The sequence below is a fragment of the Prosopis cineraria genome, unplaced genomic scaffold (assembly GCF_029017545.1).
Source record: "Prosopis cineraria cultivar Desert tree isolate PC_DT_omini unplaced genomic scaffold, ASM2901754v1 PC3, whole genome shotgun sequence".
Lineage (NCBI taxonomy): Eukaryota > Viridiplantae > Streptophyta > Magnoliopsida > Fabales > Fabaceae > Prosopis > Prosopis cineraria.
The window spans coordinates 1,465,240-1,474,497 of record NW_026555334.1 but is presented as its reverse complement, the minus strand read 5'-3'; positions in this window follow the sequence as shown (position 1 = coordinate 1,474,497).

Here is a 9,258-nt window from a genome sequence, read left to right as displayed (position 1 = left end):
GATCATATCTGAATAGACTATTATAACTAACTGATGTAATACACTAATATCTGATACATTAGATATACAAATGCTAGGGATAAGATACATGCCACAGATGCATAATGGGCTTTGACTTGATAAGCTACATGATCACGGGCCTTAGTTAATGGACTTCTTTAATAGCCACTTCTAAACAAGAGGGTGGTACTATCAACTTGAGTTTGCCATGCAAGTACGTGAATGACAGAGCACCTAAAGGTTTTGTCAGGAGATTTGCCTTTTGTTTTGCTAATGGAACATAATGAACTTCAAGATGTTGAGCAAGTACTTGATCTCGAACAAAGTGAATGTCTATCTCACTATGCTTGGTGCGCGAGTGGTGCACGGGGTTTTAAGAAAGTGCAATTGCACTTAGATTATCAACCTAAACAATTAGAGCTCGAGGAATTGAGACAGGAAGTTTAAAATGTAATGTTATTAACCAGTTAACCTCAGCTGTGGTGCACTACACCAAATTTTTTTTTAAATAATTTAACTCAATCATAGTTGGGTTACAGCCACCCAACACATTTTTATATCAATAATTTTAATATAAAATATTTTATAATTGGCTTCAACTCACACAATATAACATTTCAGATAAATTTTTACCTCCCACATGCCATTAGGCTAAATCACATTTGTCCATCCTTATACTCCCAACAAGTAAACTAAATTACATTTATCCATCCTTATACTCCCAACAAGTAAAATAAGCAATTTAGTCAATTTTTAACACAAGCCAGTTATTTGACCTTATAATCATGCCATTTTAATCAATCCAAAGTAAACCAAATATTAAATTACAGTCATCCAAATTGTACCAAAAATAGAAATAGTTTGAAAGGCATGATTACATTTATATATTCATATAATTGATAATAAACAAAAAGCCCTAATATTGGCAATATAAAACATTATAAATTATAAGTCAAATAACTAAAAGAGACAGTGGATCTATGCCACTAAGTCTCTGGGACTCCTCCACGTGTCACTCGTGGCTCTTCTCCTGAAAATTGTTAACCACATAATGAGACTCAAAAGTCCCAATAATCATAGCCAATTTATGATAGTATATACAAACAGTTAAGTGTGTGCTTATTAAGTGAGAATTAAAAATAATATAATTCCAACAAATATAAGAAATATTACAATACACACAAACAACCATCCTTATATCCCTCCATTAACCTCGAGCTGTAGCCCTCACTCGGTGCTAAATTACCCGGCCAAAGGTAGATTAACCTGAGCCCTTACAAACCACCTATTGAGCTCTAATAGGGGCGTACCACTTGGTATATAAATACAACAACAATAGCAAGTCTCCCAACACCTCCCACAATAATCAAACAAATTCATAATAATATTGCACAATATACAATATTAAAAAAATTCATAATTTTCTCAATAATCACCCAATTAACATGAAGTAACACTAATCATAAATTAAAAGCATGGTTACCTTGTGGCTTTTTAAATAAATTATTCCTTAAAATTTCTCTCTCACCACAATGTTCACCAATAATACAATCTACATATAACATATTATTATAAATATTAGTTTCAATTTTTGAAAATAATAAAATAATTCTAATAATAGAATTAAAAATATAACATAATTCCTAATCTCAATCTTAATACAAATCTAGAGTTAATACTATTAAGTAAAATTTTTAACTCCTCTTTTAGTCAACAATAAACATTAATAATCTAAAAATCAACTTCTAAATTAATTTCTATTATCAAAATTTTTTTTTTATTTTATAAATTCGCACCTAAAATATCGAAAAATTAAAATTGAGTCTCTAGTTTAGAATCATAATCCTATAGCCATAATAATTCATTTCTCATCCCAAATAATCATCTAAACCTCAATAAATCAACATATATTTTCAGATCTAGTTTAGAATTTGATCCATAAGCCACAATTCAAAGATCATCAACAAATTTATACTCTAGAACATTTATTATACTACCAACAACCTCAAAAGTCATATTTATTTAACATAAATTCATCCCTCTTCCAAATTCTAAATTTTCTACCACCATAAAATCAGAAACCAAAGAGGAAGGATGACTAAGAAAAATTTTTAGAACACTTACTTAGTCTTGAAAAGCTTAAAATCACACCCTAAATATCCTATTAAAAACTCTTACCTTAAAAACTCATATCTCCCGCACCGACGACTCACGCTCACTCTGCCTTAGCTCGCACACGAAGGAATGAATGAAGAAATGAAGGAAATAGGTGAGTTTTTATAAAAATTCAGTGGGTCCCACATCTCTTTTATTATTATTTCTTCTTTCCTCTCTCTCCCTTATTATTATTATTATTATTATTATTATATACATAATCATTGCACCGAAAGCCACTCACGTTTTCTTCTTCTTTCCTTCCTCTTTCTCATACCTTTTTTTTTATAATAATAATAATAATTTAATATTTTTTAAATTAATTAATTTTTAATTAATTTTTTTATTTTAATTTAGAATTATATCCTAAGTTAGATTTAATAATCATCTCCTACTAATTTGCTTACCTCTAAATATTTTTCAAAATTTTTATTAACCTAAATTAACTATTAAAATTTAAATTGGGATGTTACATATGGTGTTTGCTAGTGCTCAATATTCTAATCTAGTGCTTGAAAGTGCCACCACTTTTTGTTTCTTGGAGGACCAAGACACTAAGGTCTCTCCAACATAAATGAGATTCCTAAAATAAATCAAAGATCCAAGGGAAATAAAGCCTAACTTGCATATGAATAGGTAAAAACCTTAAGAGGTTTGGATAGGCGAAATTTGAGGCCAACGGTGGTAGTTCCTTTTAGGTACCTAAAGATATTTTAACTCCTTGCTAATAAGTTATAGATTAGAAAGGAATTGATTGAGCTAATAAGTAGAGAACACAATGTTTGGTCATGTATTGGTTAAGCACTGGAGGGCACCAATAGCTTTTTGAAACTTAATGGGCTCATTCAAGGCATTACCATCATTAGCTGAGAGTAACTTGCCTGCTACCATGGGTGGGGTTTAAAAGTAGTGTAAAGCATGTTAAAGTTTTGTAGTATATCAATGATAAACTTAGCTTAGTTAAGATAGATGTTGGCTGTGTCATGATGCATAAGCCCAATAAGTAGGGCAAGTCGTGGAGATCTTTGAGAGAGAAGACATCATTCAGCTTTTAAGTAAGCTCGAATAGAAGTTTACAGTCATTGCCTATTACTTGAATTTCATTTACATAGACAAGAAGCATGATAATGCCTTGTTTATCTTGTTTATTGAATAATAAGTTTTCACTTCTTGTGTGAGTAAATCCCCAACTTAAAAGAACACTTCAAATTCACTCAAACCAAGCTTGCAGGGCTTGACAGAGATCGTACAGGGCCTTTTTTACTCTTCAAACATGATAAGGGTGAGTAGTATTTGTGAATCCTTCGGGTCATGTATACTTCCTTGGTAATGAAACCATTTAAGAAGGCATTGTTGATGTCTAGTTATTGTATAGGCTAGTTTAAGGACACAATATTAGTGAGAATAACTCATATGGTTGTTATTTTTACTACTTGATTAAATATGGCCCATAAATTTACACCAGTGTCTTGTTGGTAGCCTTTGTCAACTAACCTTGCTTTAGGCTGATCAATACTTCTATTTTCTTTATACTTAAGTTTGAAAACCTAGTAGAAATCAACCATTTTTGCATGAGGTGATGGTGATAATAGTTCTCAAGTACAGTTCCATTTGAGGGCATCAAACTCACTCTACATGGCTTGGGTCTACTTGGTTGACCTTAAGGTTTCTTTGACACTTGATAGTTTAATGTTATCAATACTTTGGATAACAACATCACTCATAAAAAGATGTTTAGGCTTGAATAAAGCCTTCTTGGATTGTGTTATCATAAGGTGACCTTACACTTGTTGTGAGTAAGTTTTAGCACTAGGCTGAAGTCTAGGAGAAGGTGAACTCAATCATGATAAAGAATTACTAGGAGATAAAGGAATGGGCTAGTTGTCAGGAGGCCTAAAGTTAGACATATCATGGAGAGGCCTAGAACTTGTAAAGATGCCATTTTTGCTAGTTAGGTTGAGTTGAGATGGCCTTTGATTAGTTAAATTTTAAACTTGACTAAGGCAAAATGGAAATGATGTTTGTAACATTATGTTGTTGAGTTGTTGAATATGAAGCATAAAGAAAACTGCTTGCGAAGGGAAAAACATCTTTGTTAAATATCATATGTCGAGAGACAAATACTCCACCATTAAAATTAAGACATTTAAACCCCTTGTGCTATCCATTATAACTAAGGAAAACACATTTCTCTAACTGAAACTATACCTTGTGTTGATTATAAGGTCTTAACTAAGGATAGCAAGCACAGCTAAAGGTTTTTAACCTATTGTAATCTGGATTCTTGCTATCAAGCTTTTGATAAGGTAAGCTTCTTGCAAGAATGGAAGTAGGAGTCAAATTGATTAAACAAATAGAAGTATAGAAGGATTCCTACTAGTGCCGAAGTGGCATGTGTGCTTGGGCAAGTAAGGTGAGTTCAAACTTTACAATATGCTTGTTCTCAACTTTCCCATTTTGGACAGAAGTATATGGACATGATAGTCATTATTGAATTCCACATTTAGCCAAAAAGTGTGCAAGACCTTAAAATTCTCCTCTATCATCACACTATAAGACTTTAATTTTCTTATCAAGAAAATTTTCAACTAATTATATGAATGGAAAAAAAAGGCTATTTTGACTTCACTCTTGTATTCAAGAGGATATATCAAGGTGTGCCTGCTATAATAGTCAATAAAATGCATATAATATTTGAATACATTAACAGAAACTATAGAAGCTGGTTCTTAAACATATGTGTGTATTAATTCAAGTGGACTTTATGAGTAAGAAGTGGACTTGTCAAAGGGAAGATTATGCATTTTTTTCAAGTTTTCAAGATTTACAAAATGAAATTATTATTATTGCATACTTTAAAATTACATAAATGCATACTTTGAGATTAGATATCAAAAGAAAGGTGTCCTAAATGACAATGTCATGCTTTAAGATCATTACTTGACATCTTATTCTTCTAGGAAATTGAATAACAAACTAGAGAATGTTGTGTCATAATGCCACCTTTAGCCTTATACATGCCATTCGTAACATCCTTAAACTTTAAACTTGAAATTTAAGTATTAATAAAGGGTAAAATGATAAAATCAAACATTTTTTGAGTTAATGGTGTTTTGGGATTACTAACGAGGTTGTTAGGCTTTTGGATAGCTTTAGAAGCAGACTAGGATGAAGTTTGAATCAATTGACCTTGAGTGATAGCCAAAATTGGCATACTGGCATAATGTGCCATGTACTACATGTGATGAGACACAAGGCCAATTTCTAATTTAAATTAGACACGAATAGCGTCTAATTTTAAACAAGAAAAAAAGAGAGAGCAAGAGGGACGATGAAGGGAAGAGGCATTTTAAGCTTGGAATCTTTGTTGGTAAGCTTCTTATTTGTCCTCTCTCTTCTCTATGCAAATTTTTAGTGAGCTAAGGTAAGGGTGTTCATAAGCTCGGTTTGGTTTGGTTTTGGCCAAAAACCAAACCGAATCAAACTATTCGGTTTACTCATAACTAGGACCTGATTGGTTTTTATGGAACTTGATTTGGTTCAATTTAATTTTTGATTTAGTTCGGTTTGGTTAAGGTCTAGATCAGGTTTCAATGCACTTATTTATTTTTTTTCCTTTTTTTTCCATCTTCATAATGTTGCTATATATTAAAATTAAATCTAATTCTTTTTGGCTCCTTTTTTTCATAAGTAGAGGTATAAAAATATAATAAAATTTCAATGTGATAATGATAATTAATCATAAAAATTGATTTGAGTTTTTAACATTAAAATTATTTAAGATTATGCATTTTTATTCAAGTCAATTGAAAATGTTTATCTATGTATCTATATTTTAATAAATAATAAAAAACTTATTATACAAAATTCAAAACAAAATGCCTCTTATAGATAAATTGAATATTGAGATTTTCAAGTTGTAAATAATTAAATGATGGTCATAGCATGATTATTATAATTATTTAATGTTATCCATTTCCATTCAAGTCCTTTAAAAATGTTTGTCTATTACTATAAGAAATTCAAAACAAAATGCTTCTTATAGATAAATGGTCATATATTTTATAAATAAATAAATAGTATTTTTTAATCAGGTTTGTCTCGATTTGGTTCAGTTTCTAGTACTTAAAACCAAACTTCAACCAAACCAATCGGTTCTCATATTATAAAACCAAAGCAGACTTGATTATTGTTTAGTTTTGATTGGTTTCTTTCAATTTGGGTTGGTCCTTTTGGTTTGAATCGATTTTGAACACCTTTAAGCTTAGGTATATTTAGGTGTTGATTTTGTCCTTCCTGGGATTTTGACTAAACCCATTGTGTTATTTATGTCAATGAGGAGTTAAATTAAGTTTCTAAACCTATGTTTAAAGATTTTATAGTGATATAGAGTTTTGACTTAGGGTTTGCACAAACCTAAGTGGAAATTTGAGTGTTAGGAACAATGTGAGTTGTGATTTTGTGTTATCAAAGTCTTTGGGTGCTAGTTAAGGATAATATATTATGTTGGAAGTATTGACATTGATAAAGATGGGATTTGGGTAGTGTGAGTACCTAAATTTAGGTTAAAAAGGGGTTTATTAGAGTTATAAATTGATAATTAGTGCTTACTCTTACAGATTAAACATTAATTGGACCCTTTTGAGCTAGTAGAAGCTAAGGGGATTGCTAAATTGCCATGGTAACCCTTCGTGGGTTGAGATAATCATATAATCTAATCATTTCACTTATGTGTTTGGATAGTCATGAGATTTTTGAAATTATAATATATTATTTTTAAACTTGTATTATGTTAGTACGAATGTTTAATTGTGATTCAAAAATCTATGTGAAGTAGAGAAATATAAATTTTTATACTTGTGAAGATATAATTTGTTATGTTAATGATTGATTTGAAAATATCCATCTTGTAAATGTGGTGATGTTTGATTAAATTGTATAAGCATAATCATTATGAGAGGATGGGAGTTCACTATAGGGGTTATCATATTATTTGAAATGCATATGATATAAACTGGCACCTTGGAGGCTTTGGTGCTTAGTTCATTCTTACTTGAAAGTCTCAGTACTATCTTGAAAATAAATTGGACATACAACACCTCTAATATTTGAGAAAGGGGGAATTTATGGTCTGAGAATGGGCAAAAGCATCTTTGGCCAAGCTACCTCCTATCATTTGTGAGCTTGAACTAGTCCAGTCATAAGGACTTGGTCTTATTAAGTTATTAGCCCACATATTTAGTTAGGTAAAATAAGAAGGATATAAGACAGTATATTGATCATGCATTTGTTTAGATGTGTGTATATTCATATGTCATTGGCATTTGAATAAATGGTTGTATTGGTCACTTTACATACTTATGTAATGTTTTAACATACTTGTAGATATATTAGATTATTTAGTTACCGAAACATTGTCTCACCCCTTGTGGTTATATTTTATAGGTGAAGGTTTCAATAGGGATAAAGAAAAGGAGGATACTATCAAGAATTGAAAAGCCTATAATGGTATAGTTCTATATTCTTTTGGGTATTTTGTGTAACTTAATATATATATGCCATGCCAACTTAAGACATGCATTGTTTTAAGGTTACTTGCATGAAAATATGATTTTTTAGATGTATTTATAATGTAATTATGATAGAAATTATTGTAAGAGGCTAGAATAATAGTGCAAGTATCGTCATTGATTGCACGTGTATGAATGGTTATGAGATTGTTACGTGGAATTATGCATATGCCCTTGATTTATATGGAATCATGGTTTTAATGGCTAAATATTGGTTGTAATATATGTGTTGGCATATAACTGTTATATTAGGTACTTTGAGGTCCGCATGAGTTAATTCAAGTAGTCCTAGGGCTTTTGGCACTTGGTTTGTGATTTTGGACATCTTTAAGTATGTTTTGAAGTGTAAAAGGATCATTTTACACCTGAGTGTCTAACTTTTAAATGGTAAAGTGTTTTTTATGTGAAACTGGTGCCAATACCCCTTGGAATTTAGTCTAGGAATACTGTCATGACAGTAGGGTTGCATTGTGGTGCATAGTATAGTGAGGGACTCCTCCCTGTGTGCCATCCTTCATGGTGGGTGACACAAGGGCTATAACAGATGGTGCATATTGGACTTTGTCTAATTTGCCCGCTTTTTATGCTTGTATGTATTGATTTCTTCTTCCATGCTTCCATTACTTCCTTTCGTATGTTTTAAACTATCATTTGAACTCAAGTGCTTTTCAAAAAGGATTTTATTAAGATCTCCAACTTTAAAACTTATGATTTTAAAACTCATCTATTATATTAATTTAATTTAAGGATTTTCTTAATCATGATTATCATGGTAGTGTTGTGTGCTGTGTTTTGATAATGCCAATGTGGACATTACAGCATTCCTTTCACGTGTCCCTTTCATGGATGATTGTTCAAGTCTTCTTGACCTTCATACAACAAAACTTGGAGTGAGATTTAGTATAAAAATAATTATCATAAACCATCTTTGCAACATTGATTAAAATTTTACAAATAGTAGAGGTATGCAAAACTTCCTTAAGAAGCAAAGTACAACCATCATTAGTTGGTAACTTATTATTTTCAACATGCTCAATCTTAAGAGGATATTCATCACTAGCAAACACACCAATCTTACAAACATAATTAGCAACATCATTAAGTTGAGCTATATCATTAGTGACATAGGCAGTGGCACCAGTGTTGAAGTAACAGTTTGGGTCATCAATTGTGTTAGATGTCGTTGTGTAGGTAGAGTAATGGGGAGTGTGGTGCTGACCTTTAGAATTTGATGTGGGACCATTGTACGAGCGATTAAAGCAATGAGGACAATATTTTACTGAATGAGTAGTAACAAAATTTATATGATTAAAATTAATTTTTGATCAAAATAATTTTTTAAGCTAATTAAAAAGTATGTGGATGAATTTTTTTAAGAAAAGAAGAAAAATTTAAGCTTTTAAGAAGAAGATAAAAGTTAAAAAAAGGTTAACATAACATAATATATATGTATAAATGTATTATTTACATAACAATTATCATTTAAAAAAATAAAATTTGAAAACTAGTTAAAAATATTCATAAGAAAATTATT